Raw genomic sequence first — 24,540 nt, 5'->3', positions numbered from 1 at the left:
AAAGTCTAATGAGGAAGATAAAATGCAAACAATTATTTACAAACAATCTATATATAGGATAGATTGGAGATCTACCTCAAGGATGTGAAGACTTCCCCTGGTGGAATGGATGGATGAGAACTATTTGTTCCAAAGGCCATGAAGGCAGCTGAAGCAGGCACTACAGAGTGGTTAGAGAGGACTGATGACATCAGGAGGGGTGATGTCTTGACTTGCAAGTGAATTGGATTTAAATGAGGTAGAGCTATGCAAAGTCATCAACCTTACTCTCTCCTCCAGAGTCCTCAGGCAAATGATGTAAGGTGACAGAGTTGGATCAGATGACCTTTAAAGTCCTTTCCAGCTCTAACTCCTATGAGTCTATGATATACAGCCCTTAAGAGCTAGAAGTGCCATTTTTTTTACTAAGGACTTTGTGTTTGATATTCTTCCTCCTTTGTTCTCAGAGAGGACCAATGACATCAGGAGGGGTGATGTCTTGACTTGCAAGTGAATTGGATTTAAATGAGGTAGAGCTGTGCAAAGTCATCAACCTTACTCTGTCCTCCAGAGTCATCAAAATCCAGTGGCAAGGCATAAGTCAAGATGACTGGTGATGGTCCCAGATGCAGAGGGAGACCTTGGCTTTTTTAAGCTAAAGTCTTTGCCAGGCTCAGTTTGTCATTAAAGGCTAGGTAGACAAGAATTGAGGCAAAAAATGGCCTAGTTTGCCTCCACAAAAGAATCAGTCTGGGAAGGGGAGACTCAGAATTTCTGGCCAGAACAGAAACAGTTGCTATTTATTCTCATTCTGAGCCATCAAAGCAGCTTAAAAGGTATGGTCTCCATCAGTAGAGGGAGTCCCCACACTTATAGAATCATGGATTGTTGAAAGTATCAAAGCCTGTAGCTTGGACCCTGAATAACTGTACGTGCCAATCAGATAATTAAATGCATGTTGCTGTGATAAGGCCTGCTAAACTGAATTGAAATTCATATGATAATGTCTGGCTGCTTTTTGATGGCTGCTAATAGCATGTCCTACAAGGTATATAAGGATGCATTTGCAATCTAGAATTTTTGTAAGTGAAAGTGCTGCCCTTCCTTTGTAAATGTAAATAAATTGACATTGCTTGCTGGAAAACAGGCTTTCACACATTAGTAAATGACTGCTGGCCCATTTCATAGGTGTAAGACACTCAAATATATGAAGTACTGAATCAATATGCTTGAGTAAATGTCAACCTGTTCACTGTACTGACAACATGCTTTAGAGTCTATAGACTGGCTCTGGAGAATTGAGGTAATTCTGAGATTCAGGTCATGAACAAATTTTGGCACCTTTATTCTTCGCATGAGCTCATTATCACCTGTGCTGTGGGAGATTATCTCATGGTCTTTTCAAGGCTATAGCTAAGGCCCCATTCTCTATGAGAACAGGCCCAAAGTCAACAATGGGGGTGAGTCAGATCCTTTTTTCCCTTCATTTTCTCCTTCCTTTGACTCATCAATCAGTTCTAACGCTAAAAAATTCCAAAGCCTAGATCTGAGAATGGAAAGCAGAACCTGTTTTAGTCACTACCCTACATTTCAGAAAAATCACTTTGGGAGTTGAGTGAACGATGGATTGGAGTAAGGAAAAAAGAGGCAGGGAGAGTATTTGTCCAAGTGAGAGATAATGAGGGTCTGAACTAGGGTGGTGGCTGTGGGAGTGGAGAGAAGGGGATGTATGTGAGAGATGTGTATAGAAGGCAAAACATATAAAGGGGGCCTTCTCTCTGAGGTCTACCCCATGCCCATTTCATTGCAAAAGATTGCCACCACAACACTTTCCTCTGGTCATTTATTTTGCCTTTAATGATGGTTCTAATTCTTTCCCTTGCAACTTCTCTTCATCCTACTTTTAAATACTTTGTTTTGACTTTTTTTTAATTCCATGAACACATGAGGTTTGACATTCTTTATCCCTTTGATTAGACATTTTAGGGTGGTAGGGAGCCTTTTGGAGTAGGTACTTTTGCACCCTTTTCTTCTCCCTGCTCCCTTTCTGCCACCTGCTTACCTGTTTAGCAAGAATTTACATTTGATACCACAAATGTTTCTGTCTGAAAATTTCAAATTGCATGTAGTAAAGGCAGAAAAATTCTTGCTTTCATGCTTACTCTAGCATGAAACTAAGATGCAGACTCAGGTTTATCTGTATGTTGCCTGAAGATCATTGTCAGATACTTGAAGAGAAGATGCTATTTTTAAACTCCTGCATTTCATATTGGAAGCAAAGAGAATCAATGGCATGTTGCTACGTTCAGAATTTTGATTCTCCCCCCTGCCCCTACTAATCTTTAAATGGATCCCCAAAGTCTTATCTCTGCGTTTCTCATTTTCTTGACTGATGCACATTTTGGTAGATTAGTTTGAGCTTCCAGGAGCATCCAGATTTGAGCTTGTACACGTCTCCTTACTTTGAGTATCTTCCCTAGAAAGCACTGTCAGAACTCACCATTGAGTCTGATGGAATCTCCATAATGCCTAACATACTTTTCAGAAATTGAAGTGTTCAGCTACAAGATGTATAGACACTTGATATGGACCTTAATCTTTAGATTTGAGCACCAAATATATTGATCATTTCTAAAAGCCTTGGTGATGACCTGGATGGCATTGCTCCCAGCTAAGTTTTTATCTTCTTTAATAAATCTAATAGGTCTGACAGCATAGTGTCCTGTAAGGCTTAGACAAATCACAGAATTTCCTTCCAGAAAAAAATAATTCTCAGAATGTCAGGGATTATGGTTTCTTATAAACTTGGGAGAGGAGAGAAGGAGAAAGGAAAGAAAGAAAAGGAGAGGAGGAAAAAGAGAGGAGAGGAGAGGAAAGGAAACAGGAAGAGAGGAGGGAAGGGAAGAGGAAAGAAGGGATAGGAGAGAAGAGGAAAGGAAAGGAAGGAAAGGAGAAGAGTAAAAAGAGAGATGAGGAGGGGAGAGGAGAGGAAAGAAAACAGGAGGAGAGAAGAGGATGAAGAAGAAAAGAAAGGAGAAAAGAAGAGAGATGATTCTGCATGCAGGCTATAACTGCTACAATTTTATGTCCCTGATTTTCTGTAACAATCACAATTGCAAGGGTGGAAGTGTCCTTTTAACAAAATTTTGCAAAATGCTTCTTTTTTCCAACTATGGGTCCTGATTTGGAGAGTTGGGAAAAATACGGTCAGCACAGCCAGAACATATGCATGCCCATCACACACATGAGCATGTGTACTTGGAAGATTAAACCAAAACCATCTGTAGGCTAGGGTAAGAGTCCAAAAGCTTATTCCATTTGTTACCTCCTAGAACACTCCATTTACATAAGACCTCAACAATCCATTCAAGTGAGCCCAGCTACATGAGGCAACTGACAAGGCTACCGCGTCCTTCTCTGAGGTTCTCTAGTAGAATTAACATCGGGAAGCAGGTGTGCAATCACTTCAAGGGATTCTCTTCCAGAATTCTCTCTGTCTTGTCAAATTTTCCTAATGGACTTCAATAATCTTTTCAGCATCAAATTCAGTCACAATCTCTCCCAGCAGGCCAGCAAATCCTTGCTCATCCTTTAGTATTTTGACAGGCTAGAGCATTTCCCACCTTGGCTGAAAATGCTCTTACCAAGATCACAGTTTAAAACTGTAATAAGCACCACTGGCAATATAAAGCAATTGGAAGCCTCACTCCTCAAGCCCCATCCCAATCGTACATTTACTGAGCATGCTAATAACCTGTCAAATTATCAACACTTTCCTATTTTGTTTCCCGAGGATATAAAGGTTTGGGAAGTAGGATGGTATGCTCATTTCACACTTACCTTTCGATCAAAGCATTGTGATAATCACCTTCCTCCTTCCCCTTTGTAGGGCAAGATAATGTTTGCTGTTTCATCCTATCTGCTATTGCTGATTACAACCTTCCTTTGGAACAGACTTGCAGCTGATATTGTGCTTTCATGTCCTTTAAGCCCTTAGCAAATAGGTTAATCTATTTCCTTTCAAATTTTATTCTTTTTCATTCTCTTAAGAGTTCATTTCTAGATGCTTTTTCAATTAGCAAGCTTTTGAAAATGACTTGATAGCTCACCTCTGACATACCAATTGCTTTGTATGTTTGTGTGTGTACATAAAAAGCATACTTTAGAAAGAAGATAATGGAAAGTAAAACCATCAGATATTAAAGATGTTGAGTATATATACATATATGTATACATATAAAATACATTTTATATACATATATAATAAATTTTAGAGCAAGTTTTTGAAAGACCAAAAACTCAAGGATTTAATGTCTTATAAATAAAACCTACATGAACTTTTCAATCACTGAGTCTTATAAAAACAACTTTAAAATTATTTCCTCATATTATATGGAATTAAATGTTATATAAAACTACAATATAATAAAGAGAAGTTCCTGATGTAATATAAAAAATCTGAATCCAAAGCATGTTGATCCAGGGATTAATGTCAACCTGAATGGAATGGACACCATTCTATTTAACTTTTGTCTCCATTTTAGGCGAAGTTGTATGAGACATGATCATCATATCTTCAGAAGACATAAATCCAGGAAGGTTAGCTAGAATGATGAATTGTAGAACAAGGTTTTAAAAGATCTCAGGCTGAAATGAAAAATATAACAGGAGAGCTAGGTGGCACAGTGGATATAGTACAGGGCCTGGAGGCAGGAAGACTCATCTTCCTGAGTTCAAATCTGGCCTCAGACATTTACTAGCTGTGTGATCCTGGGCAAGTCACATAACCCTGTTGCCTCAGTTTCCTCATCTATAAAATGAGCTGGAGAAGGAATGGCTAACCACTCCAGTATCTTTGCCAAGAAAACCCTAAATGGGATCATGAAGAGTCAGGCATACTCCCCAGGAATCCATGACCCAAATTAGATTAAGAATCCCTGATCTAGAGTGTAGTGTTCAGTGGGATTTCAAGATGAAGATTAACAAGCTGGAATGGATGGCTAGAATATGCAAGATGTAGAAATCATGTCATGTAAGAAATGATTAAAGGAACCTAAGAAGTTTTGCCTAAAGAGCCAAAGACACATTAGGAACAGAAGAGTTGCCTTCAAACATTCAAAGGGCTGCCATGTGAAAGAGAGAACAAACATTCTTTGTAGATCTAGAGGGTAAAACCAGGACCAATGGGTAGAAGTTACAGGGCTACTGATTTCTGTCTCACATAAGGAAGAAATCTGTAACAATTGAGACTTGTCCACACATGGAATGGACTGCCTCAAAAAGCAAAGAACTTAATATCGTATTGGAAGAGTTCTGGCAGAGACTGGATATCCATCTGCCAGGGATATGGAAGATGGGATTCCTGCTTTTGGTGCTGGATTTTAACCAGACATCTCTTAAGGCCCTGTCCATCTTTCTATGCTCAAGATTCTGCAATTCTAATTTTTGTGTCATTAATGTCTTAACTATAGGAGGAGCATAATAAATGTTTATTGATTGAATGAATTTGTACAAGCTCTTTTCCTACTCAAAATTTAGCATTATTATATGAATACATATTTTTATTTCTCTTAGTATAAAAAGTGCTTTGAGAATTCTGAAGCGTGAATATAGAAGCAATAATAATAATGACGATAACAAGCATTTATATAGTATTTTAAGGTTTGTGAAGCACATTATAAATATTATTTCATCTCATCCTCCAACAATCAGGGAAAAGGGAAGAAAAAAAAAGAAAGTTACATAATTTTATTACATATTTAAATATATGATAAGCATTGTATATTTAAAAGGAATAGCAAGTTGTACATAATAGATTTGCAGTTTCAAATTCAAAATTTAAAAAAAAACAAAAACCAAGACCCCAAAGAGGTAGATGCCATTACTATCCACATTTTACATATGAGGAAACCAAGCCAGATGGAAATTAAGTGGCTTGCCCAGAGTCACTTGACCAGCATATGCCAGAGACAGGAGCTGAATGCAAGTTTAATCTCTGGCTTTGAAGCCAGCTCTCTCTATTCAGTATGGCAGATAGATGGTACAGTGGACAGAGCACCAAAAGACTCTTCTACATGAGTTCAAATCCGGCCTCAAGCACTTACTAGTGTGACCTTGGGCAAGTCCCATAACCCTGTTTGCCTCCCTTTCCTCATCTAAAAAATGAGCTGGAGAAAGAAATGGCTAACCACTCCAGTATGTTTGCCAAGAAGAAAGTCAGACACAACTAAACCACAATAACAATTCTGTTCACTGTGCCACATTAAAATAGATACAACAACAACAAAATAAGTACAACAGCCAACCTATTTCGTGATTGCTCCTATACTTTGTGTCATAACTGTATGGCTGCAGTAATCATCACTGACATTTTATACAGCTTTTTAAGGTATGCAAATATTCCCATATTCTATCTCATTTGATACTCACAAAATCCTTTGTGATCAGTGTTCATCTCATTTTATGCATGAGGAAATAGAGACTGAGAGACCAAGAGATTTGCTTAAGGTCACATCTCTCAGATGTCAGAGTCAGGATTTGAATTCAGGTCTTCCTGACTCTTAATTAAACACCCTGTCCACTACACCATGCAATCTGTTAGTCTTACCTTTGTAGCAGTCAGAGACCACAAGGTATAATCAGCTCTACCAAGACATTAAATGTGATCTCTACCCAACCCCTCATCAAACATTCTGTGATACATCGTCAATTTCTAAAATCACCAACCACAGAAACTCTGTATGTTCAGTATTATGAGAATTCTTTTTAGTCTGATGAGCAGAGGGAGTTCAACTTTCTATGACAATAATTGTGTGATCATACTGATTTCTTACAAATATTAATATCTTGGGTTTCAGTACTACCTGTTCCTGAAGAAATCATTCAATTGGCCTCCTGGGTATTTCTAATCAAGTTTCAGAGTTTCCTTCAGATGTGGGGATTCTTTCTCAAAGACACACATGGGGACATGGGAAAAATAAGGCATAAGGAATTTCTGACTTATACAAATATCCTCAAACAAAGGAAGACTTGGAAAAATTAGAATTCAGAATTAAAGTGGGACACCTTAGGTTGTTCAGAAGACAGGGAAAAATGAGAATTCAGATCAGAACAGGAACACTTTAGACTGCTTTTCTATCTCACTGAAAAGTAAGGTCATAACAATTAAGTCTTGTGCCCAGGGCAAATTCAGCTGGAAGTGGAGTGTCCTAGGGGGATGGAGAGAAGGTGGGCTTTAGTGAAATGACAAAACTGGCAAGCCAGGGTAAGGGAACAAGACTTCATGCCTTGGGAGGAAGTGTACCACATCAGGTGTTAATGGCTTGGAGTTGCCCTCATTCACCTCTATGCCAGTTACAATCCTGCTGAAAAATTTCATAGCCAATTGGCAGATGGAACAACCGAGGCAGAGAAAATAGTCACAAGCCACCTGAAATGGGTGAGTAAAAGAGCAGTTACTATGTATTTGAAGGCACGAATCAACTTTAATTTTTCTCTTCTCTGCTGTTTAAATGGTTCATTGGATTATGGATGGCTATCTGATTATGGTACTTCTCCTATTGTTTTAATATTTTTGTACCATTTGAAACACAAGGATCTCAGTAAAACCACCAAGAAGCAAGGGTGAGAAAAGTGAGTGATTTGTGACAGATATCTGCTGCTCAAACGTGTGTGAAGAATGGGTTATGGTGTTATGAATATAAAGCATGGTATTTTATAAAGTTCCAGAACCTTCTGACAGCCAACTGTTTGAATTATTTCACAAAAGTGTGGTATGTCTATCTCATTCTGATGCATTTCTTAAGAAATGATGCATAGACAATAAATGCAAGGCTTATAAATTTACTTCCTGTCAAAAAGTCCATGTCTTCCTATAGTCTGTTGTCATGGAAATAGTTGGGATGTTACAGATATGTGAAGGAGCTTAACGAGATTGAAAATGAGCATAAGTGTTTTACCAACTTTACCCCAAAGGTTTTTCATAATTCAGTCCCATGGAATAAAAACAAGACAACAGCAAACCTTAAAATACTTATTGGCCTCACATTACCCTTACTTTGAGAAAGCCATGCCTTCCTGCTAATTAAACAAATAAGATGCAATTAGTCAGATGGAATTTTCCCTTCAGTTTGTCATGAAGGGTATGAAATGGTCTTATTTTCCTTGTAACATGACATGTGTTACTCAAACCAGGATGGCCCCGTTAGGCTCTGGTTATGTATGAATGTACGATGACTAAATGGTAGTTAGGAGATACAGTGGATAGAGCTCTAGCCTGGACTCAGGAAGACTCATCTCTGTGAGTTCAAATCTGGCCTCAGACACCTACTAGCTAGGTGAGCCTAACTTAACCCTGTTTGCCTCAGTTTCCTCATCTGTAAAATGAGCTGAAGAAGAAAATGGCAAACCACTCCAGGATCTTTGCCACGAAAATCCCAAATGGGGTCATGAAGAATTGAAAAAGACTGAAAAAAATGACTTGACAACAACAACAAAAATGTCTGAACTATTAGGTTAATGAAAATTCAACAAATTTTCCAAATCTTTTTAATACCCCCCCCAAACAATTTACTAGCCAGAATCTTTAACAGAATTAGCCATATGATTTAACATCATGTAGATCCAGTGAAGAAGTATCGGATGTCCATGTTAGAAAGGCTAAGAGGAGTCTACCTTCTTCACTACTTCAGGTTTCCATGATTTAGTCAGTCTGTCTATTCCCACCACCAGTGCAGATTTCCATTTTTCCTTGCCTTAGTAGATTGTCTTTATGCTTTGCTTTGGTTAAGAAATTAACCACATGGGAGCTAGGTTGCACAGTGAATAGAGCAACAGGCCTGGAATCAGGAGAACCTGATTTCAAATCCAGCCTTAGACACACATTACCTGTGTGACCCTGTTCATGTTACTCAACCCTGGTTGCCTCAGTTCCTAATCTGTAAAATGAGTTGAAGAAGGAAATGGCAAATCACTCTAGCATCTTTGCCAAGAAAACCCCAAATGGAGTCACAGAGAGTTGGACACAACTGAAATGACTCAAAAACAACAACAAGTCAGCCTTTTCTTTTTTTTTCTTTTTTTTTTCTTTTTTGGTAGTCAATTTTCAGGAAACAGGCTTGCAAGTTAGCCATAAAAAAGCAGTTTACATGGGCTTATGTTTTCAGACAGGATCTAATATACATTCCTTGGACAGGCTTCAAAAAAGCACTGCTAATGGCACCCTTCCAGATTTATTTAGTTGATTTAATATAAATTTAATTCCAGGAAGACTTTGAAGGTACCTACTTTGCTACAGGAGATAAACAGTTTAGATGAGATTAAATATTTGACCTCATAGAGATTATAGTCTAAATAAGGAGCTATGTGTTCTGCTTGGGGTTCTCAAATTATCCCTGAAGATGGGATCAGAGTAGACACCTAGACAGAGGCAATGTTAGAGATACAGTCTAGGCTATCTCAAGAAGGCCTTGTCTTCAAAAGCTTACCTTAGAGTGGAAAACTGAGGCCCTCACCCAGCCTGAAAGTACCAAGCATATTCACAGCACACAAGGCAGCCAGGGAGAAGGTCGCTGACCATTGTTCTATCACTGGCATAGAGATAAGCATCCTGAAGAAGGACCACATTATGTCTATGATGGTGATGCACAATTAGAAACGGCTTAGCACTGTACCTTACCATGGTGCTGATCTACTCACTACCTTCGATTTCACCACCACTCTGAACAAGGATGCTGATAATATGGTGCATGGACAAATAACTATAGTACCAAATGCCACTTGAATTAGTGCAAGCAAGAGGTATAAACAAAATCCTATAGCAAGTCCCAGAGAGGATAGACTAAAGCAGGCAGAGTGGAGGCTGCTGTAAATGATTGAGGAAGGGCCTATACTAGAGTGGTACCAGTGAGAATGAACAAGAAGTTGTTACTGTTCAGTCATTTCAGTAACATCCAAGTCTTTGTGACCCTATTTGGGGTTTGCTTGGCAAAGATACTGGAGTGGTTTGCCATTTCCTTCCCCAGCTCATTTTACAGATGAGGAAACTGAGGCAAAGTTGTGACTTGCCCAGGGTCACCCAGCTTGTGAGTATCTGAGGCCAGATTTGAATTCGGGAAAATGAGTCTTCCTAACTGTATCATCTAGCTATCCTAGAGAGGAGGAGATGGACGCAAAAATAAGACTTTGTAATCAATTAGATATGAAAATCAAGGGAGAGGGAAGAGTCAAAGATAACACCAAAGTTTCAACTACAGGAGACTTGGATAAGTAGGCAGCTGGTGGCACAATGAATAGAATGCTAGACTTGGAGTTAAGAGGACCTGAGTTCAAATGTGACCTCTGTCACTTACTAGCTGTGTGACCTTGGCCAAGTCACTTACTTCTATTTGCCTCAGTTTCCTCAATTGTAAAAAGGGGCTAGTGATAGTGCCTACCTCACAGGGTTGTTGTGAGGATCATGTGATAATATTTGAAAAAAATACTTAGCACAGTGATTAGAACATAATAGGTGCTATATCAATGTTTATTCCTTTCCCTTCCTTTCAAATCCTCCTCAATGAAATTTTATGTGATCCCTTAGTCCAGTTTAACCTTTTTGTATATGTCACGGACCTCTTTGGCGAGCCTCATGAAGCCTATAGACTCCGCAGTATAATGTTTTTAAGTGCATAAAAAAATGCATAGGATTATAAAGGAATGTGGTTGAAATGCAGTTAAATTTTTCAAAAGTCCACAGACCCTCGATTAAGAACCCCTGCTTAGTCTATCCTTACTGGGACCTCATACTTATTACCTGTGTGAGCATGCGTAAGTCCATATCTGCCCCAATTTCCTCAACTGTAAAGTGGAGATAAAAATTATACTTACCTTTCAAGTCTGATGAGGTTTCTATGACAAAATGAGCTAATATTTGTAAAGTGCTTTTCAAACCTTAGTGTATGATGTAAATGCTAGTAACCATTATTATTATGAATGGCATTGCCATTGAAAAAAATAGTAAAATCAAGAGTAGCCGGTTTATGGGTAAAGACAGGAAGCTCAACTTTGTAGGTATTGAGCTTTAGGTGATAGCAGGACCTTCAAGTAGTAATGGGTACAATCTAATAGGCTTGATAAGGATGTAAACAGACAAATATGTCTAACTGCACCAGGTGATCTAAAAACAGAGCCTGGAGCTCTGGAGAGAGGAGAAGTATCTGTGCAAAGATGGTAATTTAAAGGTATTGCCTTCAATCAAAGTTGTTTGCCTTTCCAATATTGCTGAATGTAAATGGGGGGAAGGCTAAGAGAAGAAGAGAAGAACTGAGAACAGATCCTAAGTGAACAATCATCTGAAGTGATCAGGAAGAAGATGAGAAACACAAGAAGAAGACAGAGAAGGAGCAAATAGAGAAGAGTGGAAAGAGTGTTGGTGTCTCTGAAGTCAATGGATGGGGGAGACTTCAGAAGGAGAAAATGGTCAAATGTCAAACTCTGTGAAGATGCGGATGGACAAAAAGCCACCAGATTTAGTAAGTTTTTACTGTACCATGTGCCTTCATCTGGGGGTAGATGCTGGAGGAAATAAAAAGATCAAGTAAGATATGGTTCAGTTCCTGCCCTCAAGAAGCTGATTGTGATCTAGTAGAGATGATCAGGCATGTACTTAGATAAATATAATACAGACTAGAGAAAGGTAAGTGCAATACAATAGACATTTGAGAAATTTTCATTTGTGGAATATGTAAGAAGGATCCAACATTCTAGATAAGGGCAGACAAAATCCTAGATTATAGATAAATGAGGAGAGATTTCTTGGGTCTAGGAGAGATCAGGGAAGGCAACCTTTGAGCCAGGATTTGAATAATGGACAGAGTGTCTACAGGTGATAGGTGATTCCCACACTGTAGTATATTAGGGAAGAATTTCTAGCTATACCCACTTAGATAATAGCATGGAGTGTCTAATGCTGTCCACACCATCAGTAGACCCAAATTGTTTAGGTCTGGTGACTCAGAAAAATGTTTCTATGTTCTTAAGCTAATTCCATGGCAGTATGCCTAATGATAACAGGAACCCAAACCACAAATAATTCATCTATTTCTTGTCAAATGTATTGCATTTTCAATGGGTAGCATAACACTACCCATATTCCACTGCTATTTGGGAGGAATTAAAAGACATATTTGATCAGGTTCACAATATTCATATGCATATTTAAATTCCTATGAATTTTTGGATATGGATTCTTCGACTGGAAATGAATTAAGCTATTTGAAATTGATTTGTAGCTGATCTGAAAAAGCATATATCCTTTTGGCAAAGTGATGTTGGGCAGGCCTTATTGCCAATCCATTTTCCTTTCCACACTACCTAAAAGAGTCCAGATTTTCCTCAGGTACTGTAAATCTCATTAAGAGGAAAATGGTGCTGCTGTGGGCATGGATCCAAAAGCTGTTGCCTCCTTTTCAAATGGTGATACATCATCTACATTCTTGTGGCATGGGGATATGTTTGAGGTTGCCCCGATGTATTGAGTCTGATCTTGGGCAGACCTATGGTTTTGTTTTCTGACCTGACGCCTTAGAGGAGCAGCCAATGCCAACAGCTTCCAGAAAAGAAAGAAGGGGGGAAATCACTTCACACTAGGACCTGATGTAAAGGAGACACTGCAAAGCCTTGTTTTTGTAGCTTTGGGGAGGTGAGAGGGAGGGGTTGCAGACCTGTGATTTCAATATTATGGGGGGATTCCTAGGTAAAAAATTTCCTCTACCAATTTTCTTATGTTAACTTATGGTTTTAATGGGACAATGAGAAGTTGTGACTTGTCCAGAGTCACACAGCCAGTACATATTAGGGACAAGACTTAAACCCAGGTTTTCCTGAATCTAAAGTCAGCCCCCTATTAACTATATCATCCTGTTTCTCAAAGCTTTTCTATTCCCATTTTTCCCTTCAATTTAATTTTTTTCAATTAATGAAAATCTGTTTTTCCTCCCTCCCCTTCCCCCCATTTAAAAAAAAGAAAAGAAAAAGAAAACCCTCATAATAAGCATGCATAAGCAAGCAAAACAATTTCCTACATTGGTCATATCCAAAAAAATATGTCTAATTCTTCACCCTGAGCCCAACACCTCTCTGTGGGTAGCATGCCTCACCATGCTACCCATGCCTCTGAAGTGGAGGTTGGTCATCGCATTGACCAGAATTCTTAAGTCTTTCAAAGTTGTTTGCCTTTCCAATATTGCTATTATTGTACAAGTTGTTCTCTTGGTTATTCTCATATTTTCAAGGTTACAGTAAGCAACTTTTTTTTTGTTTCTAGAACAGTAACATTCATGTGGAAAGAAGGTGAAAAAATGATTTTTTGGGGTCTATTTCTGTGCAAAGAGTTCTCCTCCTCTCTTCCCTGAATTCTACATTTAAGCTTTGATACTCCCTATAAAGTTGACAAAAGGGGAAGCATTTTTCAAATATCATATAATAGTGCTAGTTAAAGTTCAGTGGCTTGAAACTAATACCTCCATCAAGTGAAGATTCAGACAAGAATCTTTTTAAGAATGTTGATTGTGTGAGCTCTACAGGTCAATAGGCCAAAGGAATGTGCCCATATCCTCCATAGAAGACCTCGAGACTTGATTCTTTTATTACCTGGCCCAGAATCTTTGGCCCAAAGTTGAACTTTTTCATCACAACTCCTTTTTTCCTTTCTGTAGGAAGGAGGACATGGAGTGCCAGAAACAACATCCTCTTGAGAATGCCTTCTCTGGAAACAGGAACACCTTGTACCTCTCCACAGGGACTACTAGTAGAAAATATTTTCAAGGAGCTGTTTGGTTAATGTGGAAGCACTGATTTCTATAATCCTGAATCATGAGTATGAATTCTTCAGTTGACATGTAATATCATCAATTAGAATCTTTCAGTTGTATAGATGACAACCTCAGCCTATGTGACTTTTTTCATGTACTATCATAAATCATCCATGAAGCGTCCACTCCTTTGGGGACTCTGAAGTCCTCTCACTGAGTCTTTTAAAAATACATGTTACTGATATCTTTTGTCTTTATGTCATCATTTCTTGGGGGAAACCCCCCAAACCTCCATCTTCTGCCCTTGATTAAACCCTCTCTTCTAATGAAGAAATATGGTTTAAACAAAATCAGGTGCTACAATAACTGCATATATACATAGATATATAAGTATGCATAAAATATACAATATTACACACACACACACACACACACACACACACATATATATATATACATATATATATATATGTATATATGTATGTATATGTTTATATATATGCAAACCCAGTCCCAAAGCCCAATGATGTTGAACTTTCTCCTTTTTGGTGGAGATCAGTGTCTAAGGAAGGAGTGGGGCAGAATTGCTGAGACCTCAAAGCCTTTCAGTTTTCTTCAAGTCTCTGAGGCTATACAGACTTCATGAACTTCTGGCTACTAGCTTCAAGAGAAAAGGTGAATGATGCCACTTCCATTCAAGTTGCTGAAGGAAAAGACTGAGAAGAAGGTGAGAGGAGCTCTATCACATCCCTCTGTCCCCAGCTAGATATACAAAAAACCCTTTGATGAGATCTAGGACTCTTGACTGAGCTGAGTTACCTCACTCCAAATGGGAGAGCTGTTTCACCCTGTATTGTATGGTATATATTCTCCTACATATACTTTCTCTAATTTCTGTTTTGCTATGATTTCAAATGGGTTTCTTGGCTACCTAGTATGTGTATTCATTGTGGAACTGGTATTTAACCTTACTTTCCCCAATAATGAAACAGCTATAAAAAGATAGATTGAACTTGAAAACCACATCCTCTAGACTAATATTTAAAGGAACAGATAGACATATTCTGGTCTGGTGTTGCCAGAGCCCTCTCCTAGAGCCTCTACCACACTGCTATGACTCAAAACTCTCTTTCCATTTACATTGTGGTAGTCCTATTTACTCTTCAGATGGTCTTCTAAAAGTTATTTTATTTACAACTTCATCAGTAATAACCAGGGGTATAGTGGACACAGCTCTATTGGCTCATGAGAGATTGTCAAATTTTGAGTGAGAGCATTTACTTCAGTGAGATAGTTGTTAAACATTTAACAGGACACTCCTGGTTATACTCTTAAAACTCTAAAATCAATCACATGAAAATGAATTGATGGACCACAACGCCCTGCAACCATCAATACCCTTGCAATTTCTGCCTTTAAACAGGTCCTCTTAGTACATTTATCTGAGGGGCAGTTCTCTATACAGTGTTCCTTATAGACTGTGTCTCTCATCAGAATTTTATTTGCAGAACAGTGTTTCTTCACAAATTAATTTCACCCTTTTTCCTACAAGAAAGTCTTTTTCCTGCCCCTTTCAGCAATGAAATTATTCACATACAAATAGGCAACTCTGCAACAATTCATACAAATCTTTAAATGTCTCCCTGAATTCTTCAAACTTCCACTAGATATTAACATAACATGGATACCAGTTTATCAATAAGAGATGTCTGATTTTTATTCCTTGTTCTCATTACATAACAGGATCACTTCCTTTTCTAATCATACATTTTGTGGATGATACTTTTGTTTTGTTTTGGTTTTTGGTTAGGCAATGGGGTTAAGTGACTTGCCCAGGGTCACATAGCTAGTAAGAGTTATGTGTCTGAGGCCAGATTTGAGCTCAGATACTCCTGAATCCAGGGCCGGTGCTCTATCCACTGTGTCACCTAGCTGCCCCTGGATGACACTTTTTATACTACCTGATGCACACTTCAGCCATGCATCTACCCATTGCCCTTTGGGTTGTCCACAATCATAATTCTTAAAACATTGTGGCATAACGTTCAGGGAGAATACAAGTAGTTGAAAGATGAGCTTTTGTTTAGGGAGAATCTTAGCATTCAATTTCCAAGACAATCCTGGCCACTCCTTCCTCCTATTTAATTTTGAGCCCTGGTTATTGTCCAGATGCAAGATACCAATGTACTAATAATTCAATAGACCATCCAGCTAACTGTATATCGAAGTCCAGACAATAGGCATACTTCATCCTCTTGGTTTTTCCTATGTGGATTGTTATACCACTCTCTCTTGAGTTTGTTTGGGGGTTTTTTGGTGGAGGAGGGGTTTAATTTGTTAGGGAAGCTCTGTAGTGTTCTGAGGCTTGATGTGGTTGACACAATATAATCCACAAACAGCTAGAGCACCTCACTGCTGCACATATTAACTATGTGTAGTTCAACCTATGTGACAGTGAGACACCTTTGGAAAGCTTTTTTAAGCTTTGCTGATATTTACAATTGAACAAAGTCATTTCTATTGTTGACTTTATCATGGAATCTTGAATGATCTTAACATACTCCTAGAAGTCATATTTTTAGTATTAATTTTACTCTACTGAATCAAATGCTTTTTATAATCAAAAACATTAATCAACTAAAATCAAAAAACAATAAAGACAAGATAATCTAATTAAAAATTTAAAAACAGCAGAGCTAACAAATAAAGCAGAACCATTAATAAACTTGATAGACCATTAACTACTTTACTTTTTAAGAAGAGAAAGAAAAACCAAATAAACAAAATCAAAAAAGGAAAAGGAAAAATTTGTAACATACTAAGGAAAAAATACAGAAAATTATCAAAAACTATTGCCTGGATGACTTAGCAACAAAACCAAAAACCTAAACTAACTGGACAAATATCTACAAAAACATAAAATTTTAAAATCAATAAAACAGAAAATGTGACCTAAATAACCTGACATCATAAAGAGAAATTGAGCAATCCATAAATGTCTCCCATACTGAAAAGCTGAAAGACTAGACAGATTTTTAAGTGAATATTTTATCAAGCACTTAAAGATCAAATGATCACTATCCAATACAATTTTTTAAAAATAGAAAAATGTCATTCTACCCAAACCTTTTCCATGAGACATACATGGTAGTGATTTTCAACTGGAGAAGGATATAGCAGCGAAAGAAGATTATAGACCAAACTCACAAATAAACATTGATGTGAAAATATTGCGTAAAATATTGGAATGACACTATCACAATATATCACCAAAACTATTCTTTACAATCTAGTTAGATTTACCCCCAGGAATGCTTAGTCAAACGTTAGGAAAACAACATAATCAATTGTAATAATGGCAAAACCAGCAAAAAGCCACATGATTATTGGCTAGAGAGAAAAAAATACAGCATTTGTTTATATTACAATCACTAAAAAGCATAGGAAAGACAAGATCTTTCTGTAATATGATCAAAAGCATGTTTCACAAACCAAGAGCTAGAATTATTTGTCGTAGAGATACAGCACCCCCTCTGGGCTACTCCTCTGAAACTTGTGCTTATACTTGAGGGTTACAGGTTGGGTCTCCAGTGGGGCTATTATTCTCAGTATCTAGGAATAACCCTATGGGTCTGATGTCCTAACACTAGGAGATCATGAGCCCCCACCATCATGCTTCCCATTAACATTCAGCCAGCAAACACAATTAGCTCTCAGTAAAGGCATTTAATAAGATGAGAATAAAAACAATAGTTGTAAAAAACAATCTCCCCATAAACCTGGGATAAATTTTCTCACAAATACGCTAGCATCCATTGAGAAGAGTGAAATCAAACTTAGAGTACAGTGATAGTGAGGTATACATGTAGAATACAAGTGTGACAAAAGCAATCTATTACTCCTGATATTGGTGAGCCTGGAAGTCTTTCCTCTCTTCATGGAGTACTCACATAGCTTTCTCTGCTTGTAACCCCAAGGATTTTTTTCCACAGCTCTACTCTCTCCTCCAGGGATCCAATTCCTCAAAGTTTCCTTTCTTGAGTAAATGTCTTTCTATATCTGTGTCTGTCTGCAGTGTATTTCTTTTCCCTATTAGATGCAGTATCTCCTACCAGCTGAGTAGCTCCATTTCAAAGGGACATGACTGTTGGGGGAAGATAAAAGAAACACTCTTGTTCCCCTTAAAAAGTAATTCACTCTCAGGGACTTGGCTCATCTTTCACATCTGAGTCCTGACTTGGAACTTCTATTTACAAACTACTGAAATTCATTGGGGTTTATCTATTTAAAGTCTCCAATGTTATAGCTAATTTATTTGCTCAGACAATTGTGTTGTTTCCATCTTTACTCAGAGAAATGTTCACTTTTCATAAAGGAAATCACAGGATGTGATACCTTGTTACCACATTAAAACCTCATCATATCTAACTATAAGCACTAAAATGACTGAGCTAAAGCAGGGAAGGTTGAGGGAGGCAACAAATCACATTGCCCCCTCTTACAGAGAAAATGCTGGAAGCTTTCCCCATAAGAATATTAAGGAAGCAAGAATGGCTACTTCCATCGTTATTATTTTGCATGGTACTAGAAATTCTCCATAGAGTAATGACCCAAATATTCATTACTTAAATGGATCTGTGAAGTCATAGTTGTGTGAGTATTCCCTTCCCTGTTGTAGATTGCTGCCTATTTATGCCTGTGAATCCTCTCCATGTCTTCCCATAATAAGCTTATTATAGGAGATCCTCCCCACTTGCTGAGAAACCTTCCCTACCTTTTCTTGACATCACAAGGATGCCAATGGAACAAATGAAGTATTTTACAATTATCTCACTCTTGCCGTGTGACCAACCTGTCTTTTTTTAATCATTCTTTTTTTTAATGACATGTTGTTGTTGTTATTGAATCGTTTCAGTTGTATCCCACTCTTCATGACCTCATTTGGGTTTTGCTTGGCAAAGATACTAGAATGACTTGCCATTTCCTTTTCCAGCTCATTTTACAGATGAGGAACTGGGACAAACGGGGTTAAGAGACTCACCCACAGTCACAGAGGTAGTAAATATTCCAGGCTAGATTTGAACTCATAAAAATGAGTCTTCATGATTCTAAGTCCAGTGCTCTAGCTATTGTACCACCTAGCTGTCCACTTTACACTAGTGCTCCATAATTCTTCATTTATAATGTGTTGCAACCTGCTCCTCTCCAATATAGACTTTCACATCACCCTTTAAGAGAATAAACAACAATTAGGATGCAAAATTACACCCATTATCTGAGATGATGCCAAATCTCTATCTGATAATTTATTTAGAAAACCCTAGAAAAATATGGTAGTATGGTTCAGTGGAAAGATAACTGGATTTAGAGATAGAGAAGATGGGCTCTGTTATTTATTTCCCATATGACCTTGAACAGCCTTTCTGAACCTCATTTTCCTCACCTGTAAAATGAGGGGTGTAGAATAGATGACCTCTAAGGAGCCTTCTAGCTTCTCAACTTTAATTGCTTCAGGAAATACAAACAATTCCGCAAAACCTTCAGCATACACACACACACACACACACACACACACACACACACACACACATTTATACGAATGTGTGTGTGTGTATCAATAACCCAAAACAGTAAGAGAAATACAATTTAACAAAACAAGAAAATAATTGGCCTACAAAAACACGGGATTTATATATAAGCAACTACAAAATAATTTTGACAGAAATAAAGGAAGCTTTAAATAGGTGCAAAGATATGCAGTGTTCATTACTAACTAATCTAGAAATTTAGAGCTATGCCAGCCAAATTACCAAAGGGGCATTTCATAAAATTCAACAAAATAATAAAACTCAGATATAAGGGGAGGAAAGGTCAAAATTGACTAGAGAAATAATTTTTCAAAGTAGCAATTAGGTAGGCTTTAGTATTACTAGCTCTCAAATCATATTTTAAGAAGAAGGGGAAGGGAGAAAGGACAAGCATTTATTAAGTGCCTACTATGTGCCAGGGATTATGCTAAATGCTTTACAAGTATTATCATAATAATCAAAACTATCTGGTATTGGACAAAACATTTAAAAACTTAATCATCAGAATGTGTTAGATAAGCAAGACCTAGAAGGAAATGTATACCATAGTGCAGTTTTCAATAAATACAAGAACACTAAGTAGTCACTTGAAAAGAACTCTTTATTCAAAAAAGCTACTAGGAAAACTGCATAAAAGGTTGGCAGAAGATGGATCATCATATGACACCATCATCTTATATGGCCATAGACTCAGAAATTTAGATCTGGAAGAGATCATAGAAGTCACCTAATCCAACCCTGTCATTTTACAGATAGGAACACAGAGACATAGAGAGTTGAAATGACTTGTCTAAGTTCATATAGGTAAGTAAACTGGGATTTAAATCCTGACTCTTTGACTCTAAATCCATCACCTTTTCCACTATACCATGCTGCCTTCTCCATAACAAATAAACAAATAAATGGCTAAACATCAAATATTATACCATTTAAAATTATATCTCACAATTATGGATGGAGGCTGAATCTCTAAGTAGTCACAATATTGAGACTATTAAAAAAAAACCAAAAGAAACCATTTCAAAAAACTTTTAAAAAAACTTTTTTGGCACTAATAAAACAAGTGCAGCTAGTATAAGTAATAAAAAAAGAAACAAGAACTGGAAAAATCTCTTTGTATGAAAAATCTCTGATAAAAGTCCAACCTATAAAGTCTAAAGGTAATTAGCACAGATCTATAAAAGAGGCAATCTCAAGCAGATAGACAATCACAGGAGATGAACAATTTTCAAAAACAGAAATGCAGACTATTAACAACCATCTGAATGAGGTGTTCATTAACCTTTTTGTGTGTTATGAACCCCTCTGAGAGTCTGGTGAAGACTATAGGTCACTCCTCAGAATTTTCTTAATGTATAAAATAAATGTAACCCCTGGCCATCAGTATAGGAGTCTCTCCTCACTGGTGGAGATAAAGGCCCTAGCCTGCATAAGGGGTAAGGCTGCGTTGGTGAGAGGTATGAAAGCGCCAGCCTTTACCAGTCCCTTTCATGGCTCTCCAAGCTTTAAATTTTCTTTGGGACTCTTTAAGCATCAAGTCATTTCCAGTGCTTCTGGTTTCCAGTTTGAGAGGGAAAATGGAACAGGTCAACCCCACTTCAGGTTGCTGAAAGAAAAGATTCTGGGAAGACATGAGAGGAGCTGGCAGCCTCCATCATGTCTCTATTCCTAGCTTCTATTCCTATAGCTAGCTATACTAGAGACTGTGAGGTGTTTTCCCATTAGATGATATCTAGAACACTCTCTTGGTTGAGCTGAGTTGTCTTACATCCAATGGGAGAGATTCTTTGCTCTGCATGGTCTAGTATATATTCTTCTACATATATCTTCTTTGGTTTCTGTTTTGCTATGATTTGGACAAATAAGTTTCTTTGCTATTCTCATATGTTTGGTCATTGTTGAATTGGTATTTGGAGGGAAAGAGGTCAAGCCTTGGATATAGAGCTTGGGGTCCTTCTTCCTCTAATAATGACAAAGTGATCAGAAGTTAGATCAAACCTTATCATATCCCCTACACTAATAATATTTAAAGGAGGAGACTGATATAATTCTAATCTAGTACTCCTCTCTTAGGAGAGCAAAGTAATCTTCAGCCCCAACTTTGTGCTTCCCCTACTGGCAGAAATTAAATTGAAAAATGGTGGGATGGCTGGAGATATCTGTTCTGCCTCCCTCTCAGCCACATACAATGATTGCCCTCACCCCTCTAAATATGGAGTTCTTCTACATAGAATACACTGAATTATGAAGGAAACTAATTATAATGAAATATATTTATCAAAATTAAAAAAAAACAACAACCAAGAACCTCAGGTTAGGAATCTCTGAAAAATAACCAGGTAAATGCAAATAAAAATACCTTATAGAGATCAAATTGGTAATGATGGCAAAAAGATGAAAAAGCCAAAACTGTTGGAGACAGGGAAAACAGGTAAGCTAATTCACTTCTAGCAGAGCTATAACTTAGTCTGACAATTTTGTGATTACCCAAAGAAGTTAAAAAAAATTCATCTCCTTTGATAGAGTGACCTTACTTTTGGCTTTATACCCCAATGAGGTTATTGAAAATTCCTTTTTATTTTGTCTATTACAAATACTCAAATTAACTATAAGGGACATATGAAGAAAGATGCTATCTGCATCCAGATAAAGAGCTGATAAATAGAAGTATGTATAGAATAATTTTACACCTATACACACACATGCACACACACATACTATTTTTGTCTAATGGTAGCCATCTCTGGGGGTAGGGAGGAAAAAAAGAAAAAATTTACATGATAATTTTATTGTATATTTGAAAGGAATGACAAGTTGTGCATAGTAGATTTGCAGTTTCATATACAATTATCTTTTTACTGTACTATGTTATGAAAATGTTTTATTCCATAAATCAAAAATAAAATAAAAATATTTATCCATATGAAAATGGTCAATCAGTACTATTTGGTATAGCAAACATTAATATGTTTTTTGTGTAAATCATGACAATAAATTGGAGAATGACTAGAAAATGTGATAAATGAATATATTTGGAATAGTACTATACTATAGTAAGGAATAATGAATAGGAGGAATTCAAAGGAATATGGGAAGATCTGTGTGAAGTGATAAAAAAAAAATAAACAAAGCATAACCGAAAAACAACACTTCAGTTGGCAATGATGCTCAGAACAAAACCATTACATAATATTATTATTAACTTATTTATTTATTTATTTAAGGCAATTGGGGTTAAGCGATTTGCCCAGGGTCACACAGCTCATAACTATCAAGTATTGGTCTGAGGGCAGATTTGAACTCAGGTCCTCTTGACTTCAGGGCCAGTACTCTATCCACCATGCCACTTAGCTGCCCAACTTTTAAAGTACATGCCATTCTTTTAAAAAAAATTACCTGCTAAAGTGTATATTTGCATTATTATCAGTTATAATCAGTCTGAATGTTGCTTTGCTTAACCGTTCTAAGGGATTCTACCCATTTTGGGGTTTTCTTGGCAAAGATACTGAAGTTGTTTGCCATTCCTCCTCCAGCTCATTTTACAGATGAAGAAACTGAGGCAAACAAGGTTAAGTGACTTGCCCAGGGTCACGCAGCTAGCAAGTGTCTAAGGCCAGATTTGAATTGAGGAAGATTAGTCTCACTTTTTTCCAGGTGGCACTGGAGCCAGTTGTGCCACCTAGCTTCCCCTATGTTTGTGTGTACCATCAGTTATAATCAATTTTAATGTTGCTTTTCTTAACTTTCCTAAGGGATTCTACCTTGTTGTTGTTCAGTTGTTTCAGTCATGTTCAACTCTTCATAACCCTATTTGGGATTTTTTTGGTGAAAATACTGGAGTAGTTTGACATTTCCTTCTCTAGCTTGTTTACAGATGAGGAAAGTGAGGCAAACAAGGTTAAATGACTTGTCCAGGGTCACATAGTTAGTAAGTGTTTGATGCAAGATTTGTACTCAGGATGATGAGTGTTCCTGACTCCAGGCCCAGCACTCTATCCACAGCACCACCTAGCTACCCATTCTACCTTATAGGAGGTTCAGTTGTGACTACTTCAGGATTTTCTATGAAGTGTCAAAGCAACAGTTGAGGCGTGGCTAGAAAGCAGGCCATGTGCAGAAGACCTAAGAAGTGCTGGTGAGAAGAATGTTCAATATGAGTCATAAGTGTGATGGGCCAGCTAAAACAAAATGAACAAAATAAGATGCTAAGATGATTTTCATGGTACATTAATAGAAGCATAAAGTCTACAGCCAGAGCACTGACATTCCTTTTGTACTTTATTTGTATAAAATTATCTCTCCAATACGGTGCCCCATTCTGCATGCTAGAAGGAATATTGACAGACTAAAGCCTGTGCAGAAAAGGGTAATCAGGATCATTAGGGGACTGGAATTCATGATATTTAACAATCTAAAATAGCCTAAAGAAAAGACTTAGGAGAAAGATGACAGAAGTCTTCAAGTATTTGAAGAGCTGTTTTGTGGGACATGGATTTGCTCTTCTTATCTATTTATTATGTTTATTTATTATTTTTTTACTAGATCTTTCTATCTAGCCCACAGGCTAGCCCATTATCTCAGCAATAGGGACTAGCTTGACCATCCCTAGCTAATCCAGTAACTTCCAGTTTCTAAGAGCTTATCGTATTATTGTGGAACTTGGTGAGAATACTTGAACAGCACTGTCGCTCAGAATTCTCAAGCTCAAGAGATCTGCCAATCTCAGCCTCCCTGTCAGCAGGGATTACAGATGTGCTTTTAAAGTAGATTTTAGTGTCATTTTAGCAGATTTCAATGTACAAAGGAACTTCCTAAAAATTATAGCTGTTCAAAAATGGAATGGGCTGCCTGGAGTAGATAGTGAGTTTCCCATCACTAGAGTTCCTCCAGCCCAGACTAGATGGAGGCAATTAATGATTTGGACAAAATGACCTCTGAGTCCCTTCCATCTCTATGATCCTATTGACTACACTCAGGTTTTATACAAACCATATGTGGGGGGTAGAAGGGTTTTGAAAGAAGCCTATATTTAAATCAATATCATAACTCATCACTTGAATGGATAGACCTTTTCACTTCAGTGTTTGCTTTCAGTCCAGGCAACAGCAGGAAGAACTGAAGTTCAGAATTCTTCCAGAAAGGCTCCATTGTCAATTGGCTTTCAGGAGGCAGTGACTCTTAGT

Source organism: Phascolarctos cinereus, unplaced genomic scaffold (genome assembly GCF_003287225.1).
Source record: "Phascolarctos cinereus isolate Bilbo 61053 unplaced genomic scaffold, phaCin_HiC Scaffold_726;HRSCAF=1367, whole genome shotgun sequence".
Taxonomy (NCBI): domain Eukaryota; kingdom Metazoa; phylum Chordata; class Mammalia; order Diprotodontia; family Phascolarctidae; genus Phascolarctos; species Phascolarctos cinereus.
Note: the sequence above shows the minus strand (reverse complement) of the source record.